General features: G+C 33.6%; 1 pseudogene; it reads left to right on the top strand.

Annotated features, from left to right (window-relative positions):
- The first annotated feature begins 424 nt into the window (after positions 1-424).
- Positions 425-18,292, top strand: LOC113265792 (UMP-CMP kinase-like; annotated as a pseudogene).
- The last annotated feature ends 6,453 nt before the right edge of the window (positions 18,293-24,745 follow it).

Raw genomic sequence — 24,745 nt, forward strand, 5'->3', positions numbered from 1 at the left:
CGACTGGAGACTGGAAAATTTGCAGGACTGAGAAGACATAAATCAAGCTTTGAGTGGCAGTTTAAGCTAGAGGGTTGGGTTGATATCTGGAGAGCCCCAAAAGGGAAAATAAATAGCTTAATCACAATGTTTCTCTGCCACCCTCTCATCAGACTGTAACCAAGGAAGCAGTCACGAAGAGGTAGTAAATCAAAGAGAATTTATGAAACGTTGTGTATTCTCAATGTGCTTGGATTCTGAGGTCCTGACAAAATTGAATACAAAGTTGAAGAGAAACTATCTGAAACTGGAACAATTCCCTCTGGCTCAAACCATATAAGATCAAAAGTTTTAGCCTTTTGGTGATGCTGGCGTAGAGTTTAAAGTCTTGGTTCCCTTTAAATGTACTCAATAAAAGTGTGGTCAGTTCCAGATCAGATCAATCATGGAGGAATCAAAATCATCAGCTCCTCATCATAACTGCCAGCTACAGAAGGTTTGCGATTTCTGCGAAAACAATAAGTGCAATTTAAAAATATACTCCATTCTTCACTTTTTTAATCTTTAAATAATACCAGGAATTAAAAAAAAATTAAAATAAACACAAAGAAAATAAATAAAATGACCAGAAAGAAAATAAGCAAATTCTGAGTACCCAGTCATTGAAATTAATGTAAAAGACTTGAAAACAAGTATTATTATTATTATTTTTAAATATAGGAAGGAATGGGTGAAGAAATACAGAATTTTGTAAGAGAAATGAAAACTCTAAAAAGGCTTAAACAGAAGTCAGAAAATAATAAAATATCTGAAATAGGAATGTTGGATAGGGTTAATAGCAGATCAGTGTAGTTAAAAGCAGATTAAGAACTGGTCACTTGAAGTTAACAGAGAAAAACAACTGAAAATAAAAAGTAGAGAGTCAGGGACCTGTGAGACAATGTGAAGCAGACTAAATTATGTGTAATTTGAGCTCCCAAAAGATAAGAGAAAGCCTGGGGCAACAACATTTTTTTGAAAGATAATTGTATAAATTAACACAACTATGATGAAAAACACCAACCCATATCCAGAATCCCAGTGAAGCCCGAAAATAATAATTAGAAAGAAAATACCACTTAGGTAGGTTAGAGTCAAACTGAAGAAAACCAAAAAAGAAGGGGTATCTTGAAACAAAACAAACAAAACAAAACACCCAAAACAGAAAAGAGCAACACAGTACATACTGGAGGGAAACAATCAGCTTATCCAGAATTAGCCAACTAAGAAGTTATCAGGAATGGGATTTAAATCCAGTTTTAACTGGCACCTGTATTCATGTTTTCATCACTATGAACAGTATGGTTTCTTCCATCAGTGAAATTTCCCACATAAATATGTTAATGATGATATATCAATATATCTAAAGGACAATATGTAATTACCTCCATAGATGAATAAAGCATTTTTAAAAACATCCAAAAAAAAATTATTAAAACTAAAAAACAAGGGGCGTCTGGGTGGTTCAGTCAGTTAAGTGTTTGACTTCAGCTTAGGTCATGAGCTCAGGGTACTGGGATTCAGCCCTGCATGGGCTCCCTGCTGGGCAGGAAGTCTGCTTCTCCCTCTGCCTCTACCCCTCCCCCTGCTGGTCTCTCTCAAATAAATTAATAAAATCTTAAAAAAATAAAAAAAATTAAAAAATAAAACTTAAGAAAACAAGAATAGATATTGTAGGTTTTATTATTATTATTTTACTATGCTGCTTCATTTTATTTACTAACATTTTGTTTGAGGATTTGCACATAAAAGACTGTTTTGTAGTTTTTGTGGATTTTTTTTTTGGTAGTATCTTTGAACTTGCTACAAGTTTATGTAGGAGATAAACATTTTGAAAATACTTTTTCTACATTCTGAATAATTTTTAAAGTATTAGAACTATCTGTTCTTTCAAGGCTTTTTAAAAATCAGATCACATTGCTATTTATGGGATGATTTTTAATAAATTATTTTATACATGATATGACAATTGGATCATTTAGATTTTTAGTCTCTTTAAGGCCAAACTTGATAATTTATAAGCTAGGAAATGATTCATTTTCTCTGTTTCAAATTTATTAGCTTAGAATTGCGCAAAGTAGTCTATGATACTCTTATTGATTCCCTTGTACATTTGGCTGTTTTCACATTTAACTTGTTATTTGTATATTTACTATTCCCCTTCCTCTTTTTCTTGATTAACTTAGCTGACACAATAACTCTTTAGTTATTTCCCTCAAAGAAATTGCTCTTGAACGAATTTATTAGTTATATGGTTTTCCTCTGTTTTCTTATTTATTTCTGTTTGTTTTCTTTATTGCTTACTTTTGCTTTTCTTGGGTATATTTTGTTGTTCCAACTCTTTGAATTTTCTGCTTCTAAAATAAGATAGTGTGACAGGTATGAAATTAATAATTAAAAAGTCATTCAGAATGGAGTCTAAAGGGAGGCTGGCGGTGGAGCTCTAATTCCCCTACCACTTGTTGTTCATTGCAGACCCAACAGAAAGGGACCCACCTTGCAAATCCATACTACTTTACTATCCCAGCAGGAGGAAGAAAGGCTTTCTCTTTTCCCTGGCAACAGCCCAGCCAATGAGAGACAGCCACAGCTCAGCCAATGAGAAGCTACTATACTTCCGGCTCCCAGTTACACCAATGGATTTTTTTGTTTTAACAGCCCCTCTGAACTCGCATCTTTCCTCCATGAGAGAGCGCTCCTCTGCTGTGTTCTGCAGACATGACTGTGTCCCAGACTGTAATTCTCTGTTATTCCTGAATAAACCCATTTTTTACTGGTGCTTAATTTTTAAGGTTAACATAGGCATATAGGATAGACATTTCCATTACAAAAGGGTGAGAATAAAAGGAGTAACGGTGTCACTAGTGCCCAGAATGTCAAAATTTGTTACATTTCAAGGCCTAAGAATAATTCTCTGTGTCTTGATGCTGTACTCTGGGCGCATGGAGGCTTGTTTGGTCCTGGCCCTAGCCTCCCCTCTCTGGCCTCTTCATTTACCTGAAGTTCTACCCTCAGAACTACTCTTCCCTTTCTTTAATAAGCCGCACTTGTTTATAGCTTAGTTGCTCTATCATTCCAGTTCCTGCCCTGGAATCCCAGAGATGTGACAGTTTTCCTGTATTTTATCCCATCTCTGGATCCCTTTTAGTCCTGGCTGGCAGGGTTTTAGCGCTGTAATATCTCATTAGAACTCTTGCAGATTTTTTTTTTTTTCATTTCAAGGGGGTCCACACAGTTAGACAAGAGTGCCTTCCATGTATTTTTCCTGAGAAATCCCATTTTCTCCTGTTTTCTGCTAAGAAGATTAATTAGATTCTTGACTCACACACCTAATCTCTTCCAAAAGGGCTTTCCAGACACACTCACTCATGGCTTTCTTTCCAGAGTAGCTTTACCAGCAATGCAGACTTTCTGGTTTTAACATCTTTTGTGATCTGAACAGGCTGAGAACTTACAAAATCAACAAGTCATGGTTCCTTTTGCTTACCGATCTTTCCTCAATCTTTCTCTTCCCTCTCGCATTTTGCCATAAGCAGGAAGAGGAAACCAGGTTGCATCTTCAGCACTTTTTATATTTTCACAGTTGTTCCAGAAGCCGGAAGTCCAAAATCAAGTTGTTAGCAAGGCTGGCGTCTCCTGGAAGATCTCAGGGAGCATCATTCCATGTCTTCTGGTGGCTGCTGTCATTCCTTGGCATTCCTTGGCTCTGGCTGCCCTTCCATCTCTTCCTTCGTTTTCACATGGTTTTTGTTTCCATGTGTTTCCGTCTTAAATCTGTGTCTTTTAAGGACACATATCATTGGGTTTAGGACCCACTCTCAACTTAGGTACATCCGCAAAGACCCTATTTTCAAATAAGACAGGTACCCCTGGAGTTAAGACATGGACATATTTATTTTAGAGCCAATATCCAATACATTACATCTTTGTGTGTTTATGTATATGTGTGTGTTCCATTATTATTTTTTAGAAATTCTCCCTCCCTCTCTCTCTCTGTCTCGCTGTCTGTTTTAACTACTCTAGTTGTATAGCACAAAATCAGAGGCTCTGTTGTAGAGTATCAGGACTGTTGGATGTTCAGACATTTGGTAGAAATTCCCTGTGAAACAATCTGTAGTTCTATAGTAAAATTCTCTATGTCATCCAGACATTAGTTGTTTAGGCTTTCTACCTCTAATGGGTTAATTGTCTTACTCTGTATCTCAATAAGTAATTATCCCTTCCCAGAGAGGAAGGCAAGCCATAAGAGACTCTTAATCATAGAGAGCAAACTGAGGGTTGCTGGAAGGGAGTTTGGTGGGGGAGGGCTAAATGGGTGATGGACATTAAGGAGGGAACTTGTGATGAGCACTGGGTGTTATATGTAAGTGATGAATCACTAAATTTTACTCCTGAAACAAATACTACACTATGTGTTAACTAACTATTTAAATTAAAAAAAGAAAAAATAAATTATCCCTTCCGATGTGATGTTCACATTTATGTACATGGACGTCTTCAAAATAGCTTAAGATTTAAATATAAATGTATTTTCTTCTATACTAATGACTATTTGCCCTTCTTGCTTGTTTTTTATTTCATATTTTCATGCTTTGGCAATATATTTTTAAAAATTAAGCAATGACTTATATATTTAATCATATTTTTCAAACACCAGGATTTTGATTCATTCATTATTAGGTTTAATCTTTTTCTATTCTCTATCACTTTAGTTTTTTCTTTTATTATTTTCCATCTTGTGCCTTCTTCTGGTTTACTATGTTGCTCCTTTTCTATGATTTTGGGCTGGGAACTTAATTCATTTTTATTTATTTATTTATTTATTTATTTATTTCTTACAAAAGTGTATAGTGGCATCAAATTTCCTCTGATCAATGTTTTTAATATATTCTATAGATTCTGATATATTTATTTTCCATTATCATTTTTTGTTAGAAATTCAGTCATTTTCATTTGTATATCGCCTTTAATACAAACATTGTTTAATAGAGGGTGACAATTGATATTTTTAAGCAAAAATTATAAACATGTGCTATGGTTTTCTTGGAAGTAAACCATATAAGATTGTAGCCCAAATAATGGGAGGACATATAAATGGAATTATAATATTTTAAGGTTTATGCATCTACAAAGAGTGATATGATATTAATGCACAGCAGATTGTGATAATTTAAGGGTGGTTATGCAATTTCTACAGTACTAATTTATAAACAAACAAGAAATCCAAAATGATACAGCTAAAAAATAATAGAGTATATAAAAAGAATACTGAAAATAAGCATTTGAATAATCAAAACAAAGTTGTAAATAAGAAAATAAATAAAACAAATGGAAAACAAACCACACATTCAACCACATATATAATTGCATTAAATAATGTTGGACTAAATAATTAAAAAACAATTAAAAGTCCAATTAAGAAGATATAGATTGTCAATCTGGGTTTTTTTGTTTTTTAGTTTTTTTAAAAAGCAAGACTCAAGTAATTCTATTTAAAAGAGAGGTACTTGATATATGAGGACACAGGCTGAAGGTGAAAGTAAAATAATTGAAAAATATAGACCATGCTAACTTCAAGCATTAAAAAATCCTGGTGTACTAATATCAGAAATAAGCACTTCAAGTTAAAGAAGAGTATTTTATAAAGATAAAAGGGTTGATTTATAAAAAAAAAAAAAACTCATAATAATTCTAAGTAAGTATGTACCTAGGAGACTCACTTCAAATTAAATGAAGCAAAATCACATATTTTTTTTACAATTATTTACAAAGAAACTAAATTAGTTATTGTAACATTTCTTAGTTACATATTTGGTTGAAAACAGATTCAGTGCAGTTGTGTAGTTAATGCAGAAACAAAGAAATCAATTTCAGAGTACTTATAGAATATTTAGACCCAATTTTAAGTTACCATCAATGAATACAAGAATCTCTTTAATTTTATTAATAATTATTAAAAATTATTAAAATAATTTAATAAATCAACATTATGTTTTCAGTGTATATATTTTTATAGTTATTGAAGCAGAATGAAAAAAACCTGTTCTGAAAATTAAATGTTATTATTTTTAAATCTGAGGGTTGCCTGTTGTTCTTCAGGCTTATCCTGGTATTGTCCATAAGGTTTCACATTAAATTGTATATTACCTCTTTTCTCTCCTATTACCTATTTAAAATATCATCCCCAAGATTAAATGTATCTGGATATATGTGATAAGTCACAAAGTACAAAAAAAATTTCCTATTATATTTTGTTACAATCACACCTCATAACATGTTAAAGAAATTTATTTTGATATTATACTTTAAATAAGGTCCAGATCATATGCAAGAACATCTTATTTTCTCACCTTTGAAACTGATTGGTCCTGACTTGTTATTCTTCCTTAAGTTAAGGTGATTTACCTCTTATCAGACACAAAAATGAATGGCTTATTCTTACTTATTCTCAAACTAATTTTTATTCTAATGTCTAATATTTATTTATTTATTTATTTATTTATTTATTTGAGAGTGCATGCCTGTGCAAGCGGCAGGGGAAGGGGCTGAAGGACAGAGAGACTCTTAAGCAGACTCCACGCCCAGGGCAGAACCCACTGTGGGGCTGGATCTCATGACCCTGAGATCATGACCTGAGGTGAAATCGAGTCGGATGCTTAACCGACTGAGCCACCCAGGTGTCCTTCTAGTGTCCAAATTTGAAATCTGCAGCTGCTCTTTCATTTCTCTTCAATTTTTTTTTAAAAATACTATATCACCATTTTACTTCACCTAAATCTAAACTTACTTATTATTGATATAAGCTTCTATTATTTCTTCTAGTTTTGAAATATATATGTTTTTCCTGTAAAGTATTTCCTATAAGAACTTACATTATAATAAGGCCACTATAAATTATTTTAGAACTTTTATGTGTAGGTAGTTTATTAGAAAATTATATTTAAATTTCAGTGTTAAAAAAGACACTACAAAATATTGGATAAACGGGATGGTGTGTTGGGTCTACTAAAGTTGACCTCTAATTTAGACTTTCTATTTAGCAACTTATGGCTAAATATGTCATAGTTCTAAGTTTTATTTTCATAAATTTCCTAAATATATTTCTCTAATCCTCTACTATCACATATTTCAGTTTCTTTCTTTCTCTTTCTATATACTTTATTTTTAACTGTTATTGAAGTATAATTATGATTCATTGTTAGTTTCATGTGTACAACATTATGATTCCACAATTGTATATATTACTCAGTGCTCACTAAATAAGAGTAGTCACCATCTGTCATGAAATGACATTATGACAATCTTATTGACTATAGTTCCTATGTTGTACTTTTCAACTTCATGACTTACTTTTTGTAACTGGAAGTTTGTACCTCTTAAGGCCCTGTATCTGTTTCACCTATCTCCTGACCCACCTTCCTCTAGTAACCATCATTTTGTTTTTTGTATTTTTGAGTCTTTTTCTCTCTTTTTTCTTTGTTCATTTGTTTGTTTTTTAAATCTCACATATGAGTGAAATCATATGTTATTTGTCTTTTTCTGCCTGATTTATTTTACTTAGCATTATTCCCTCTAGATCTATCCATGTTGTTGCAAATGGCAAGATTTTATTCTTTTTTATGGATGAGAAATATCCTAAGGTATAAATATACCACATCTTTATGCATTCATCTATTGATGGGTACATGGGTTCCCCCCATATCTTGATGACTGTAAATAATGTTGCAATAAACATAGGGGTGCATATATCTTTTCAAATTGTTTTCATTTTCTTTGTGTAAGTACCCAGTAGTAGAATTACTATATCAAATGGTATTTATCTAATCCTCTACTATTACATATTTCAGCCCATATATTTAATATAGTGGAAAGGGAGTAGATGGAAAGCCACAACATCCCTTTCTTGTCTGATTGATTAGAAGAGTGGCAGTGTCCCTTAGGAAAGAACAATCCAACATGTGGTTCGTTGCTGGGAGACCTGTTTCTGCCACCCATCCTATCAAAATTTCACAACACGTAATAGAACCAGCAGACACTTTTTGTGAAGTCAGAGTACAGATAATTGATGTTTCATTCCAGGTAATTACAACACAAAGCAGTATATCTGAGGGATAGTGTTTTAGAGATTTCCTTGACCATTACTCTAATGTGGGTGGGCAACCATGCTGCTGAGAAGAGTCTAAAATTAGTTGAGAGAAAGAATTGATGCTAAAATGTAGTCTTGACCAGAAGATGCAGATAACAGCAAACAACTTATAAGATGGAGTTCAACTGAATGTCAGCAGACACTCAGGAAGAGAAGAACTAGCTACTTCATGAGTGCAGTTGGGCTAGGCAAAGACCGGAAGGCGTAATTGTACATTGTGGAAGACAAAACTGCAAGATGACTCTCAACCAGATGCATTCTTTGATTCAATGTTATGACTGAGGACTCACAGAACTGAGAGGTCTTTTGGAGGAAGGAAAGGCAAGAAATGAGGAATACCTAATGTTGAAATTAGAATAGAATAACTCTAAAAACTCTTTTACTACAATTCAATTATTTGCTATTATGCAGAAATCAAGACACAAACTAAAACTTCAGTAAAGTGTTAGAAGAAAAGTTATATAATTTCTGTATACCCAAAATTCTAGTCCAAGAATTAATCCAAGAATTAATCCAAGAATAAAAATCATCTCACTGGAATATGCGCTTCTTTCTGGGTTACACTAAACTCCTTTTAAAATCAATTTCATTGGATAACACAGCAATTAGATAGTGAGCATCTCAAGAGATCAGTGAATTCTCCAGAAGGGGCATGATAAAGGAAAGGCCAAAAAGTTTTGCAAAGGCTAATAAAGTGCCAGTAAATCTAATCTTCTTCAGTTTATGCTACCCTTCTTAAGACTGAGTTCATGTATAGAGAGTCAAATCCAATGGGAAACAGGTCCATAAATATTATTTCATATGTATATGACATATCATATGTATTTGCTATATTTCAAACAAGTCACTTCTCATTTATGATAATTCTAATATAATTTTTTAAAGTTTTGTTCAACAATATGTTTTGTGGAAATATTTTGAAATGCCGGCTTTCTAAGATAGCTATTTTTTAAAAATCAGGCTGCATACATATATCTCATGCATTTAAATATATAAATATGTAATACACAAGTTGGAACTAATAAATACAATTTATAAAGTTAATGTCACATTTAGCTCCCTTGATGAAAGCCTGAAACAGGAAAGTCATCTTCTCAAATCCCTATTCAGTTTCCTTGTGCTCTAGTTCCTTGATTAGATATGACTGTAATAAAGGTGGATTTAAAAATCTTGTCTGAAGATTTTTTGTTCTATTCACCTCCTTGTGAAGTGAGGTTTTGTTCTGTCCACATCCTTGTGAACTATCACTCATGACATTATGAAAAATTTAAAATACATAGGAATCACCCAGGGTTCTTCTTACAAGGTGGATTTCTGGGTTCCAGCCACAGAGATTCTAATTCAGTGGACCACATACTCCTAATAATCCTGGTGTATGGACCAGACCTTGAGGAGTACTGGTCCGTTCACAGACTACACTTTATTCCTAAATGGTTAGGAATAACTCTGATAGAGCATGCACTTGGATTCCTAACTCTGATAGAGCATGCACTTGGATTCCACTTTTGCTCATGGTTTTTGTAACCTCTAAGAACTGACTTCATAAATTATTTCTCTCTTTAAAACTCTCCCTCTTTTAGCTCTTTCCTCTAAGACTGGAAACATCTCATTGTTAAACAACAGCAATAACAATATTCCCTTTCCCTCATTCCACCTTCCTTTCTTGCTGCTGCTTCTCTCTGTCTGCCCCTCCCCTACCTTTCTCAACCAGTCTTCTTACAGGCATAGTCCACTCTTTGACCTCATCCCTCTCATTGCCTGATAACTCAAGGCATTACATCTGCCATATTTCACGCTGCAGTACAAAAACTGACAAAATCATCTGGTGCTCAACACCCTGCCAAGTAGAATGGGCTCTTGCTGTTCTTATTTTACTATACCTTAGTTTGACTGAGTTGTTTATACTGTGGGTCACTCACTCTTTGAAACTCTATTCCCTTGATCCCATCACCAACCTCTCTCATGGTTCTTCTTATCCTTTAAGTAATCACTTTTTTGCCTGTTCCACAAAATCGTCCACCTCCTCCTTTGTGGGTAACACATCACATTCTCCAACATTCTGCCTTTAGCTCATCCTTTTCCTAATTTTGTGCTGTCCAACTTCTACTTTTGTCCTGACATTCTTCCTGAGTTTTGGACTCAGATGCGGAAGTGTTACCCTGAATTTCCGTAATCAAGCTTAAGCATATTTAATAATTTCCTTTCCAATCCTATTCTTCCTGTCACAATATGTAGATCCATTTCATTCTAGCTCTAATCATGAAAGCCAGATACATGGCATTCAGCTTCCCATCATCCCCATGTCTAGCCATTCTTACTTCTTTAATGCTTCCTTCCTAAGTCCTGTTCTCACCAGCTTTATATTTACTGTTGAGTGGGCATCAACTCTCATTTGGATAATTACTGCGTCCTTCTAATTGTGTTGTCTGCCTCTTCTCTTGTTTGACTTCTCAATTCTACCTTACCCGTTGTAGACAGGTGAATTATCTATAACAGAAATCATGATCACTTATTAAAATTCATCCAAGATCCAACTACCTTATGTTTATTAGTCTGGCAAATGTTGAAATTACACTATTTCTCCAGGTGCATTTGTGTATACATCTTACTTTGCTCCCGACCTGTGAGTGAGAGTGAACAAACACCATTGTATTTTGCCGCTAACCAACCCTCTGCCTACTTAGAATATACTTTGCTTCATTTCTTCTTATTAAAAATTTTAATATAGAAAAATTCACAGAGTGATATAACAGAAACATACATCAAGAATTACTTTTTCCTTCGGATTTTTTGAAATTGAAGTTGTGCTAAATGTTTAGATTAGAATGTGAAAGTGTTAGTTCCACTTCTGCTTCTTGCTTTCATTGTGATAGTAAGTAATTGTTAACCTTTGCCTGCCTGGCTTCTACACCTTGAAAATGAACAGAATCATTGTGCAATCTTCATAATGATGTAAGAATTAAATAACGTGCATTTTGCAAAGTACTTGGAAAAGGTGCTTGACACATGGAAGATGCTCAATAAAAGTTGGCTTTAATTACTGTTTATTGTTTATTTTGTTGGCTTTAATTATTATTATTATCAATAATTTTATCAGAATTGCATTTCCATATTCATGAAATGGGTTATCTCATTTTGCTTCATTTTTTATGTATTTCAATAATATTTCTGTATTTTTTTTCCAAAATTATTTTTCTAAATAGACTCTTTTGGTGGGAAAAAGTAAAATATTGGCACTTTAATTTTTCTAAGTGGCTACTGCTTTTACAATGCTGTTGCTATTCCCATTTTTTAATTTATCTAGCAAATCAGCATGCTCTACAATTTGTAGAGTCCTTTGCATTTTCTGGATAGATAAAGCAGAATTTTAAAGCAAGGAAAAATTAGCTTTCTCTTTTTAAATCTTTTGCTACTTTTTTTCTTGTTTTGTTTTTTGACTTGAGTTTCTAATAAAATATGGTGACAAAATGCTGTCCTTGGCCAAACTTTAGTCAGGTTGCTTTTGACAAGTCCTTGACCTTGGTCTATCCTTTCCAGACTTGCATAGCTTAGTTTTAGCAAGAACGCTGCTGTTAGTTTAGATGGAATCCACCCGCCCTGATTAAGTGATTAGTCTCAATATCTAGTCAAATTCCTCCTCCTCCTCTCCTCACATCTGGTCACTCTGGCTGCCTCGGCAAGAATCCCCTCTAACAGTTGATGTCTCTTTTTAGTAATTTTCCATACACTGAACCACACCCCCACACACATCTTTTTCCTGGCTATAAATCCTCAGCTGTCTTATTGTATTCAAAATTGAGCCTAGTTCTCAAAAGATAAAATGAATTTATGGGACTTCATCAAGATTAAAAGTTTCTGCACAGCCAAGGAAACAGTCAGAAAAACTAAGAGGCAGCCCACGGAATGGGAGAAGATATTTGCAAATGACACTACAGATAAAGGACTGGTATCCAAGATCTACAAAGAACTTCTCAAACTCAATACACGAGAAACAAATAAACAAATCACAAAATGGGCAGAAGATATGAACAGACACTTTTCCAATGATGACATACAAATGGCTAACAGACACATGAAAAAATGTTCAAAATCATTAGCCATCAAGGAAATTCAAATCAAAACCACACTGAGATACCACCTTACGCCAGTTAGAATGGCAAAAATAGACAAGGCAAGAAACAACAATTGTTGGAGAGGATGTGGAGAAAGGGGATCCCTCCTACATTGTTGGTGGGAATGCACGTTGGTACAGCCACTCTGGAAAACAGTGTGGAGGTCCCTTAAAAAGTTAAAAATTGAGCTACCCTATGATCCAGCCATTGCACTACTGGGTGTTTACCCCAAAGATACAGACGTAGTGAAGAGAAGGGCCATATGCACCCCAATGTTCATAGCAGCAATGTCCACAATAGCTAAATCGTGGAAGGAGCTGAGATGCCCTTCAACAGATGACTGGATTAAGAAGCCATGGTCCATATATACAATGGAATATTACTCAGCTATCAGAAAGAACGAGTTCTCATTTGCTACAACATGGACGGCACTGGAGGAGATAATGCTAAGTGAAATAGGGGCGCCTGGGTGGCACAGCGGTTAGGCGTTTGTCTTCAGCTCAGGGCGTGATCCCGGCGATCTGGGTTCGAGCCCCACATCAGGCTCTTCCACTGTGAGCCTGCTTCTTCTTCTCCCACTCCCCCTGCTTGTGTTCCCTCTCTCGCTGGCTGTCTCTCTGTGTCAAATAAATAAAATCTTTAAAAAAGAAATGCAAAGTGAAATAAGTCAAGCAGAGAAAGACAACTATCATATGATTTCTCTCATCTATGGAACATAAGAACTAGGATGATTGGTAGGGGAAGAAAGGGATAAAGAAAGGGGGGTAATCAGAAGGGGGAATGAAACATGAGAGACTATGGACTATGAGAAACAAACTGAGGGCCTCAGAGGGGAGGAGGGTGGGGGAATGGGATAGGCTGGTGATGGGTAGTAAGGAGGGCACGTATTGCATGGTGCACTGGGTGTTATACACAACTAATGAATCATCGAGCCTTACATCGGAAACCGGGGATGTACTGTATGGTGACTAACAGAATATAATAAAAAATCATTAAAAAAGAAAAAAAAATTGAGCCTAGTTCTATACAGAGGTCTCTTTTCCCATATTGCAAGTTTCTGAATAAAATCAGTCTTTATCCCTTTAAGGAGAGTCTGGCGCTGGTTCTGTTTGATAATAGAACACTAGGTGTTATAATGGTTATGACTGGTTTCCACCTGAATTTAATTGGAACACTTCTAAAATGGAACACTAAGTGTGAAGTTTACTATAGGTTTTATAAAAAATATTTTTCATTTAAAGTTTTATTTTTTCCCTCTGCTCAAAACTTTTATCACTGGTATGTATTAAATATCTCAGAATATTTCATCATTAATGTTTGTTAATTTTATTTTTTTATATATTTTCTTGTATTCTCCTAGTCTTGTTTTTTTAATGGATTTTGACCATTAATAGGGTGACTTAGCATGCATAGATTTGTAATGTTGAAATATTGTCTGCACACCTGAGGCCAAATTTGACTAGTAATTTTTTTTTTGTGAGTTTTAATTTGCTCTCCTTTTTAAAGGATTTTTGCATCTACACTCATAAGTTAGATTGGGCCATATTTTTTTGTCTCTATTTGTCTTATTTTGGTATCAATGTTAAAATACACTCATATAATGAAATGGATAAGTTCATTTCTTTTCAAATTCTCTGAATCATCTTGCAATTATTTTTTTCTCACCTTTCTTGAGGTTGGCAGAACTTGTTTATAAAACCACATCTGTAACTAGATCTTTTTGGTGAAAAAGTAGAGATGACAACAGTTTAATTTCTCTATTTCCTTGTTTTACTTAGGCATTCTACTCATTTAAAAATAAATACTTTTTTAAAATAAATAATTTTAATTTGTAAATTCCTAAACATTATTTTCATAACAAAATAAGTTCAAAATAAAATATTGGCGTAATTTGTTCAAAGTGTTCTTTAATTAAAAATATTCTAGCGGTAGTCATGCCCCAGTTTTATTTCTCAGAGTGTTTGTTTAGGCATTTCTATTCTTATTTCATTATTTCTGTCTGCATTTTGTCCTTTCGATGAGTTTTGCTGTGGCTGCTCCTGATGCTGTTGTTTCGCTGTTGTCTTTATTTTTTTTTTTATTTTTTAAAGATTTTGTTTATTTATTTGAGAGAGGGAACAAGCAGTGGGGAGGAGCAGAGGGAGAGTGTGAGAGCAGCAGACTCCCTGCTGAGCAGGAAGCCCAATGTGGGACTCAGTCCCACAACCCGGAGATCATGACCTGAGCCAAAAGCAGACACAACCAACGGAGCCACCCAGGAGTCCCCACTGTTGTCTTAAGAACCAGTTTGGTTTGGTTTGTAGAGGTTGAGGACATTGTAGATGGCTACTTTGTACCCATTCCCCTCCAACATTCCCAAGACAGCTCCTATTTGTTCAGTTGTCTATTCTTTTTCCATACAACGGGACTCAGAAAAGCTAACCCTAGCCTCATCTACAAGGATGCACCTTGTCCAACTAGGGTCAATTCTATCTTTCCAGAGAGAGATTAATTCTCGAGTATGTGAACACATTTGGCCCAAAGTGATGCTAGCTGATATTTGAAAAGGGTTTGAGCACATTCTTTTTTGTTTGTTTGTTTGTGTGAGCTAGTGCATGCTATGTTTTTCTTCTTCAGGATTTGTCCTGCATGAATGAAAGAGAGGTCTGGGAATACTGTGGCATCTACCTGTCTAAAGATAAAGCCAAAGCATGGATGGGAAGGACCAAGAGACCTGGAGAGATGGACCTGAAGTCACTAGAAGCAGCAGCCTTGAATCCCATTTCAACTCTGCCTTCATGTGCAAGTGTGATGATCAATATTATGTTTCAGTGTGGCTAGACTACAGTGACCAGTTGTTTGGTCAAACACTAGATGTTTCTGAAAAGTATTTTTTAGATGTGATTAACATTTAAAATAATTTTACTTTAGCTGAAGGAGATTATTCTCCATAACGTGGATGGACTTTACCTAATTAGTTAAAGGCATTAAGAGCAAAGACTGAGGTTTCTCAGAGAAGAAAGAATTTTCCTTCCCGACTGCAACATAGACCCTGTGAAGGTGTTCCCAGTTTGAATATAAGACTGGCATCAACTTCTACTTGAATCTTCAGGCTACCAGCTTGCCCAAAATTCAGATTTGCCACCAGCCCCTACAATTGTATGAGTCAGTTCTTTAAATATCTCGCTCTTCTTTCTCTTGTTTCTAATATATATCTAATTTGTACCTATATCTGTATCACAGAGAGAGCTGAATAAATAAGCTGTAGCATTAACACTGGATTTAAAGGATATTTTTATGCTAAGGCTATTATTTAGAGCCTTAGATCTTTGGTTTCAATGAAGCTTTATCAGCCAGTACCGAATTTAAAAACAATATATAGGAAAGCACTTCCACAATAATGGGGTTAGTTACCTCCAAAAATTTACTCCTTACAAAAGCATCAGAAATCTTGTAAAAATTATTAAAATAAACTTTTACAGAATTCTATAAATTAACCAAAGACTGGCAATAATCCAAGCTATATTTTTCAAGAAAAATAGTTGAATCTCAGTAAGATTAAGCTTAGTGAAAAGTTAAATTGCCCTTTTCCCCTTCTGCTGTCCCTAGCTTCAAGGGAGCCTTACAAACCAACAGTCTTGTAATAATGGTAACCATGAAAACTGGCAGCCAAATACCTGTTGGAGAGAGAAGAATAGGTTTGGAACTTTCCCAACGACCCAAATAATTGTTATTATTTCACATATCTGGCAGTTACTTGAAATACCTCACACCAAGCTTATTTGTATTAGAAGTGATTTAGAGTTTGTTCAATTCTTTTCTGTGGCATGTTTGGGGAAAATCAGTGTCAATTGGTTGAACATTGCAACCGCCTCAGGTGGTGATGTAACTCAGGCAAACAAGAAACCAACTGAAAAACTTAAAAGGAAAAGCTGTGGCATGAGATAAACACAAAGAGCTTTGAAAAGTTTTGACGTATTCTTGGGACTAGAAAACCACATTCGTGCACAGGACTGCGCAGATGCTGAAAATAAATCTGAGACTGTCCTAATCTCTTTCCTCTGGCTAATCTTGAGACTCTGTGCAACTACGAAGTGAAGAATAAGGCAGTGTTGTAAACTGTCTGCCAGAACACTGAATGCATACCACACAAACCTCAGCAAAAATTGGGAGTCTTATTGTTTTAAGAAAATCAATATTCAATCAATAGTTGATCACTGACCTAATTGAAGAGTCTTCAGTGGCCATACATGATGAAGAATATAGACTTTGCAGAATTAGTATAAGAAAGTCACTAAAACAAACAAACAATAACAACAACATGAAAAAAAGCAACAATAACAACAACAATAAACTCTGAGAAAAGGGGAATCTGATTCCAGATTTGCTACATTATATCACTTAGAGTGTCCAGGTTGAAAAAAACATATAAGACATGAAAAGAAGTAGGAAAGTATGGCCAATACACACACAAAAAATGTCAGTGGAAATTGTCCCTAAGTAACTCAAACATTGAACTCATTAGACGAGAATTTTAAGTCAGCTATTTTAAACACGTTCAAATAACTAAAAGAATCATGTCTAAAGAACTAAAGGAAAGTACCTGAACAAAATCTTACCAATAGAGAATATTGATATAAATGCAAATTTTAAAAATAAACCAAACAGATATTCTGGAATTGAAGAGCACAATAAATGAAATACAGTGGGTTCTGAATAGCGGAAGATTTAGTGAACTTGAAGGAAGGTTAATTGAGATTATCTAGGCTGAAGACCAGAAAATTAAAAATGAAGAAAAAATTAAAAAATAAATCCTGGAAATCTGAGACACCATTGAACATATCCACATACAAACTTTGGGAGTTCCAGAAGACAAGGGAATAGAGAAAGGATACTTGAGGAAATAGTGGCCAAAACATCTCAAATGTGATGAACGCTGTTGCTCTACACATACAAAAACTAAAAAAAATCTCCAAGTAGAACATATTCAAAGAGATTCACTCCTAGACACATCATAATAAAACCATCAGAAGCCAAAATCAAATACAGAATCAAATACAGAAATCAGCAAGCGCCATAAGACTCTTTATATACAAGGATCTCCAATAGGATTAAAAGATGATTTATCATAAGAAGCCATGAAGGGAAGGAACAGTAGGATGGCATATTTAAAGAGCTGAAGGAAAATGACCACCAACCAAAAATTTAATATCCGTTGAATCTGTGCTTCAAAGATGAAGTAGAAGTCACAACATTCCCAGATAAAAACTGAGAGGATTTGTCTCAGATTTGGTTTACAAGAAATAATATAGGGAGTTTTTCAGGTAATTTAACCCATATAAAGAAATAACAACACCAGGGGTTGGTGAACACATGGAAATTCAGGGGGAAACACTTGCCTGGAGAGGGCATGGAAGCTCTGTGCCCTGCAGCTATGGATCTATCTGACAGCTCCTGAGTTACATATTCTTTACACTAAATCAGTGATCTAAAATATGGCTACACACACCTTTCTACAGGAGCACTTCTTCACGATGAAAGGAAGAGCCCAGATTCACAGTATGGTGAACTCATTGAAAAGTACGTTAAAGAAAAAAGATGGTGCCAGTTGAGATAACCATCAGTTTGTTTAAGAGGGAAAAGGATCAGACAATGGCTGCCAATGCTCAGATGAATAAATTCTTAATTGATGGGTTTCTAAGAAATCAAGACAACCTTCAAAGTTGGAAGAAGACCATGGATGGGAAGGCAGATGTGTCTTTCATTCCGTGTTTTTGTTGTTGTTGTTTTGTTTTTGTTTTTATTGTAATAATGAAACCTGTATTGAATGATGTCTTGAGAGGGGAAAAGTAGTGGTAGAAGTGATGACAACAGAGGGAGCTTGGAAAAGAGAATTGAGACCTATCTTCAGTCAACAAAGCCAATTATTGACTTATATGAAGAAATGGGAAAAGTCAAGAATATAGATGCCTCTAAGTCTATTGATGAAGTTTTTTATGAAGTTGTGAAGATTTTTGACAAAGAAGGCTACCTCTAAGCATGAAAGCATCCTCAAAATCATGCTTGACTATTGCTTTGATAACTGCTATTACAATCTCTTTTTAAGACAAATTTAATCTTTCATAATGGCTGGATTAATTAATGGCTGGAAAGTATGTAATAAGACAAATTAAACTTTTTATCTTAGTTTTCTTTCTTTCTTTCTTTCTTTCTTTCTTTCTTTCTTTCTTTCTTTCTTTCTTTCTTTCCTTCCTTCCTTCCTTCCTTCCTTCCTTCCTTCCTTCCTTCCTTCTTCTTTCTTTCTTTCTTTCTTTCTTTCTTTCTTTCTTTCTTTCTTTCTTTCTTTCTTTCTTTCTTCTTTCTTTCTTTCTTTCTTTTTGGTTATATGAGTAGACAGCAAATTTGGGTCTAACTTCATCTTAGCTATGGTGCTCACAAAAAAAAGAAGGATATCAGCTAGTTATTTGTTTTTACTCAGAAACCATACTCTCTTATAGTTTGTGCCTTCTGTGAGCAAAACTTTTTAGTACATGTGTATATTCCTTTAATAATTACAACATGTTAGGATTAGGGATTCCCACTTTCTCATTTTCTTGCAGGTTTTAAATTTCCAACCTGTTAAGTGAATTTTTGGACCAAATTCCAAAGGAACTTTTTGTGTAACCAGGTCTTGCAAAATGTGTTTGGTAAACAAACTCATAAAATGAATTTCTAGAAGTGTTTTAGTATTTATCAAATAACTGAGCTTTTCCTATAGAAAGGTAAGAAAACTTAAGCTTTGTTTTATTACAACTTATACAAAGTTGTGTGACAGGGCATCCTCTTTGCTTCCAGGGATTGGGATGGGGTCACTGGGGGTTCAGAGCCTGGCAGAACTGTCAGCTTTATTCTGACATAAATCTGAGGGTAAGGGGCAATATCACATCTAATGACATGTGTTCCTGTGCTCTATTATATAGTGTTACTAACGATTAAACTGATCTTAATAAAATTCCTAGCAATGGAAACTTGAAATATATGTATTAGGTTTATGGTAAATTATTTGGTTAACGTTTTAGTAACACTTCATTCAAAGTGTTTTTGTTTTCTAGACTAAATGTCGGGTTGATATGAAGTAAAAACATCTAATGCTTAATTTCCCATTTTGTTGTATTTTCTTGATTACTTTCTTTCAGTTATTTGTTTAAAGAGATTTAAAAATCATTGCACTTTGGTCAGGAAAATAATAAATATATCTTACAATTGTTAAAAAAAAGTAACACCATAAAGATAACTATAAAAAAATGTTTAAATGCATTTTTGTTTATGACTTTCTCTTCTGCTGATTTAAGGGACAGCTGCATAAAACAATAAATATAAAACTGTGTTGATGGATTTATAATGTATATATGTAATTTTTATAACAATAACAGCACAAGGGAAAAAAGAATGGAGCTACATAGAACAAATTATCTAATAATAAAAGCAAATTTGTATTAATATGAACTAGGCAGATTTAAATTAAGATGTTTACTATAACCTCAAGGTCAACCACTAAGAAAAAACTAAAAATTACATAGGAAAAGAAATGACAAGGAGATTAAAATGGTACACTAGGAAGTATTTAACACAATAAAACATAGTAATGGAGAAATAAAGAACAACAACAAAAAAACCCAATAAGATCTATACAAAGCAAATAACAGTGACAGACATGAATACTACCTTATCAGCAATTACATTAAATATAAACGAATGAATCCTTCCAATCAAAAGGCAGATAGATAAAAAATAAACATGACTCAATTATATACTGCCTGCAAGTTATACATTTTATAGTCAAAGACACAAACTGGTTTAGAGAAAATAGACTTTAAGATAAAAGATGTTGTCAGGAACAAAAAAGGATATATATGATGATAAAATGTCAATCCATAAGAAAGACCAAACAATTATAAATATGTACGTACCTAACAACTGAGACCCAAAATATACAGAGCAAAAAATGACAGAAATTAAGGGAAAAATAAAAAATTTAACAACAACAGTAGAGAATTCAATTTCCCACTTTCAATAATGGATAAAACACCTAGACACCAATCAACAAGGAAGATTTGAACAACTATATAAATCATTTAGTCCTAACAAATATCTGGAGAACACTCCACCAAAAATAGCAGAACACGAATTTTTCTCAATCTTATGTAGGACATTACCCAGTATAGATTATATGTTAGACCACAAAACAAGTCTCAATAAATTTAAAATGATTAAAACCATACAGAGTATCTTACCATGATCAAATAAACTAGAAACCAAAAACATCTGAAAAATGAGAGATTAAAAAATACATGGAAATGTAAAAATACACCCCTAAATAACTAATGGGTCGAAGAATAAATAAGGAGTTAGAAAAATATTTTGGAATAATAATTGGAAATGAAAACAAGACATACCAAAATTTATGTGATGTAGCTACTTCAGTGTGAAAAGAGAAATGTGTAGCAGTAACCTATATTTTAAAAACTCTAAAAATCAATAACCTAACATTCTACTTTAAGAAATTAAAGGAAAAGAATTAACAAAAAAATACAGCAAATGGAAGGTAGTAATAAAGATTAGAATGGAAATAAAGTAAAATAAAATAATTGAAAAATATACTATATCAAGAAACCAAAAGTTCGTTCTTGAAAAGACCAACAAATTTGACAAGACTTTACTTAGACTGACCAAGAAAAAAGCGTTAAGACTGAAATAATTAAAATCAGGACTGATGGGACGCCTGGGTTGCTCAGTTGGTTAAGTGACTGCCTTTGAGTCAGGTCATGATCTCAGGGTCCTGGAATCAAGTCCCACATTGGGTGCCTTGCTTAGCAGGGAGCCTACTTCTCCCTCTGCCTGCCACTCCCCCTGTTTGTGCATGCTCCCTCTCTCTCTGACAAGTAAATAAATAAAATCTAAAATAAATAAATAAATAAATAAATAAATAAATAAATAAATAAATAAAATCAGGAATGAAATATAGAATATTACTGCACACCTTACAAGAAAATAAAAACAGAATAGAATACTATGAATAATTGCATTTCAATAAATTATATGACCCAGATAAAATGGACAAATTACCAGTAATACATAAACAACCATAACTGAGTCAAAAAGGACTAGAAAATCTGAATAGACTGAAAACAACTAAAGAGATTTAATTAGTAATTCATTTTTTTAAATGTCAAAAGAAATTACCATGTCCAGATGGCTTTATTGATTAAGTCTACTAAATGTTTAAAGAAAAATTAATACTAATCCTTTACAAAGTTGTCCCAAAGATAGGAAAGAACACTCCCTAACTCTTTCTATAAGGCAATATTACTCTGAGAAGAAAGAGACCAGAAAAGACCATACAGGAAAAGACAACTCTCTACCAACAATTCCTGTGAATATATACACAAATTCCCCCACCCCCAAATAATAGCAAATTGAACCCAGCTCTATGTAAAAAAATGATTTTAAACCATGATCCAAGTGAGCTTTATGCCAGAAATGAAAAATTATTTCAACAGTTGAAAGTCAATCAATGTAATATACCATATTAATGGAATAAAGAGGAAAAAATTTTGATCATCATAATGCAGAAAAAGCATTTGAGAAATACCAAGACCCTTTCATGATATAACATTCTACAAACTAGGAAAAGAGGGAACTTCCTAAACCTGATAAGGTATATCTTCAAAAGCGTACAACTAATGTCATACATAATGGTGAAACTCTGAATGCTTGTCACCTAAATTCAGGATCAAATACAAGAACATCTAATCTTTCTATTTATATTCAACATTATACCAAAGATATTAGCCTGGGCAATTAGGCAAAAAAGAAACAAAAGACATCAAGATTTGGAAGGAAAGTAAAACTATCTCTATTTGCAGATGAGCTGATCATGTATTTATAATATCCTAAGGATGCCGCGAATATTATCGGAAATCATACATTCATCAAGGTTGCAAAATACATTATCAATATACAAAATAATAGTTGTATTTCTACACCTTAGCAATAAACAACCCAAAAATAAAATCAAGCAGTTTCATTTTCAGTAGCATCCAAAAGGATAAAATACTTAGGAATAAATCTAAGTGTTATGAACTGAAAACTACAAGACATTGTTGAAAGTGATTAAAGTAAATCTGAAGAAATGGGAAGATACACCATATTTATTGATCAAAAAACTTAAAAATCGTTAAGGATGACAATACTTTCCAAACTGATATACAGATTCAATACACCTCTATCAAAATCCAATTGTCACTTTTGCAGAAAATGATAAGCTGATCCTAAAATTCATATGAAGATGCAAGAGGTCAAGAGTAGTAAAAACAAAGTTGAAAAAGAAGAATAAAGTTGAGTGATTAATACTTAAGACTTAAAAATTTACTATGAAGCCAGATAATCAAAATGGTATGATATTAGTATAAAGATAGACATATAAATCAATGAAATAAAATTGAGATTTCAAAAGCAAACTCTTACATTTATAATCAATTAATTTTTGAAGAGTTTCTAGGCAAAAAAAAAAAATGGGAAAGATTTTTCCAAAAACTGATATTGGGAGAACTGTGTATCTATAAGAAAGAATGAAGATGGATCCCTACTTGAAATGACATACAAAAATGAATTCAAAGTGGTTCATTGACTTAAAATAAAATGTTTAGAAGAAAATGTAGGAGTAAATCTTTTATCCTTGGATTAGGCAATTTTGTCTTAAATATGACACCAAAATTACAACTGACAAAACAAAATACAGAGAAATTGAACTTCACCAAAATTAACAATTTTTTTTTGCTTCAAAAGTCACCATCAGTGAAGTGCACAAACATCCCTGGAAAGGGGGGACTATTTGTTAGTCCTATATATGAGATAAAAGATTTGTATTCAGAATATATAAATAACTCTTACAACACAGCAATAAAAAGACAAACAACCCAATTAAAACAAATGGACCAAATACCTGAATAGAAGATTACCCAAAAAAGATAAAAAAAAAAAAAATCCAATAGTAAATGTGTATATCAATGAACCCTTTTGTATGCCAAAAACTACCTTAATATTATTTTTATTCTTCAATACTTTTTTTATTGTGTAGATTTCTGAATCGACTATTACTTTGCTGTAATATTTGAATAATATTTGAATAATGATATTTGAAAAATATCATTCCGGTAACTCCCAGCATCTGTATATTCTGATGTGTGGGATGCTTTCATTGTGGAGTTTGTTTCTATTTAAGTGACCTATATTATCTCTTCAGGATTTTTAATAAATTTCATTTTGCTTACTATTGTGCATTGTCACTAGATGGGTCCAGGTATGAATTTGATTGTATTTATCTTTTACACGATATAGTATGCTTTATTCTGTCTTAGAATATATGTCTTTCCTCAATTCAAAAAAAAAAATTCCTAGTTTTTATTTTTAATGTGTCTCTTCCGATGTCCTAATTTTGTTTAAAACAAAACAAAACAAAAAACTAGAGTTCAAGCTCCTTAACCTTCATGGTCCATGCAGTTCGGATGACTAATCCCCCACATGGTTGTGAAAATTCCAAGCATTGAGCTATTCCTGTTTTTCATATACTTCTGAGAGTTTGGCTTCAATTCCTACTTTTTTCTGCTCTTGATCTATGATATATTTTTGTTTTTATCTGACACCTAGAAATTTGCTTCATTTCTTTGATATTCACATACTTGTATTGGTGTGTGTATATAAATTATTGTGTTTTATAGTAAATATCAATGGCACTGGTGTGTAAGCACTGTGGAGAGGAGGAACTTCCACATGATCTCTACCCACCACACTGATTTTTTTATTGTCTCCCCCCTGAATACATCTGTGCACCTTTCAAGACTCAGTTGTCCTTTGATTTCACCATAATAGCCATCTCTGGGGAAACAGGCTATTTCTGAGCTCCTCCTATGTGTTCCCATGTGTCATTACATGTACATCTAATAGTATATTATATCTACACAACAATCTATTACTTTAGCCTGTCTGCACTGCCAAGTTACATTTGCAAAGCATTAAAAATAAGTTTTCAGTATCCTTACAAAGATTAAATGTTCTCTTTACTGAACACAAAGAACCCAATCTGATTTGTATATATTTTAAGTTCCTAAAATAACTAATACTAGTTAACAAGTAATATTACAGAGATTCTATTGTAGAGAAAAATTAAGATGTTAAAATTATAATGTCATATCTTACAATAATCTTTGTTTTCCTGTGGGCAATCAATCTCTCAGGGGTGTAGGTAAAAGATCGCTCATGAAGGATGGCCTCAACTTCCAGACCAATTTAACTTCAAAGCTTCTGATATTGGTTATTTCTCAGGGGTTGTGATTTTTTTTCTCTATCACAACCACAGTTGGTCTAAAGGTAATAATTTCCTGGGCAGGAATCCAATTTTGTAACTATCTCTGTCAGCATGCCGATTTTGTATTGTGCCTTATAAGACTCA

Source organism: Ursus arctos, unplaced genomic scaffold (assembly GCF_023065955.2).
Source record: "Ursus arctos isolate Adak ecotype North America unplaced genomic scaffold, UrsArc2.0 scaffold_3, whole genome shotgun sequence".
Lineage (NCBI taxonomy): Eukaryota > Metazoa > Chordata > Mammalia > Carnivora > Ursidae > Ursus > Ursus arctos.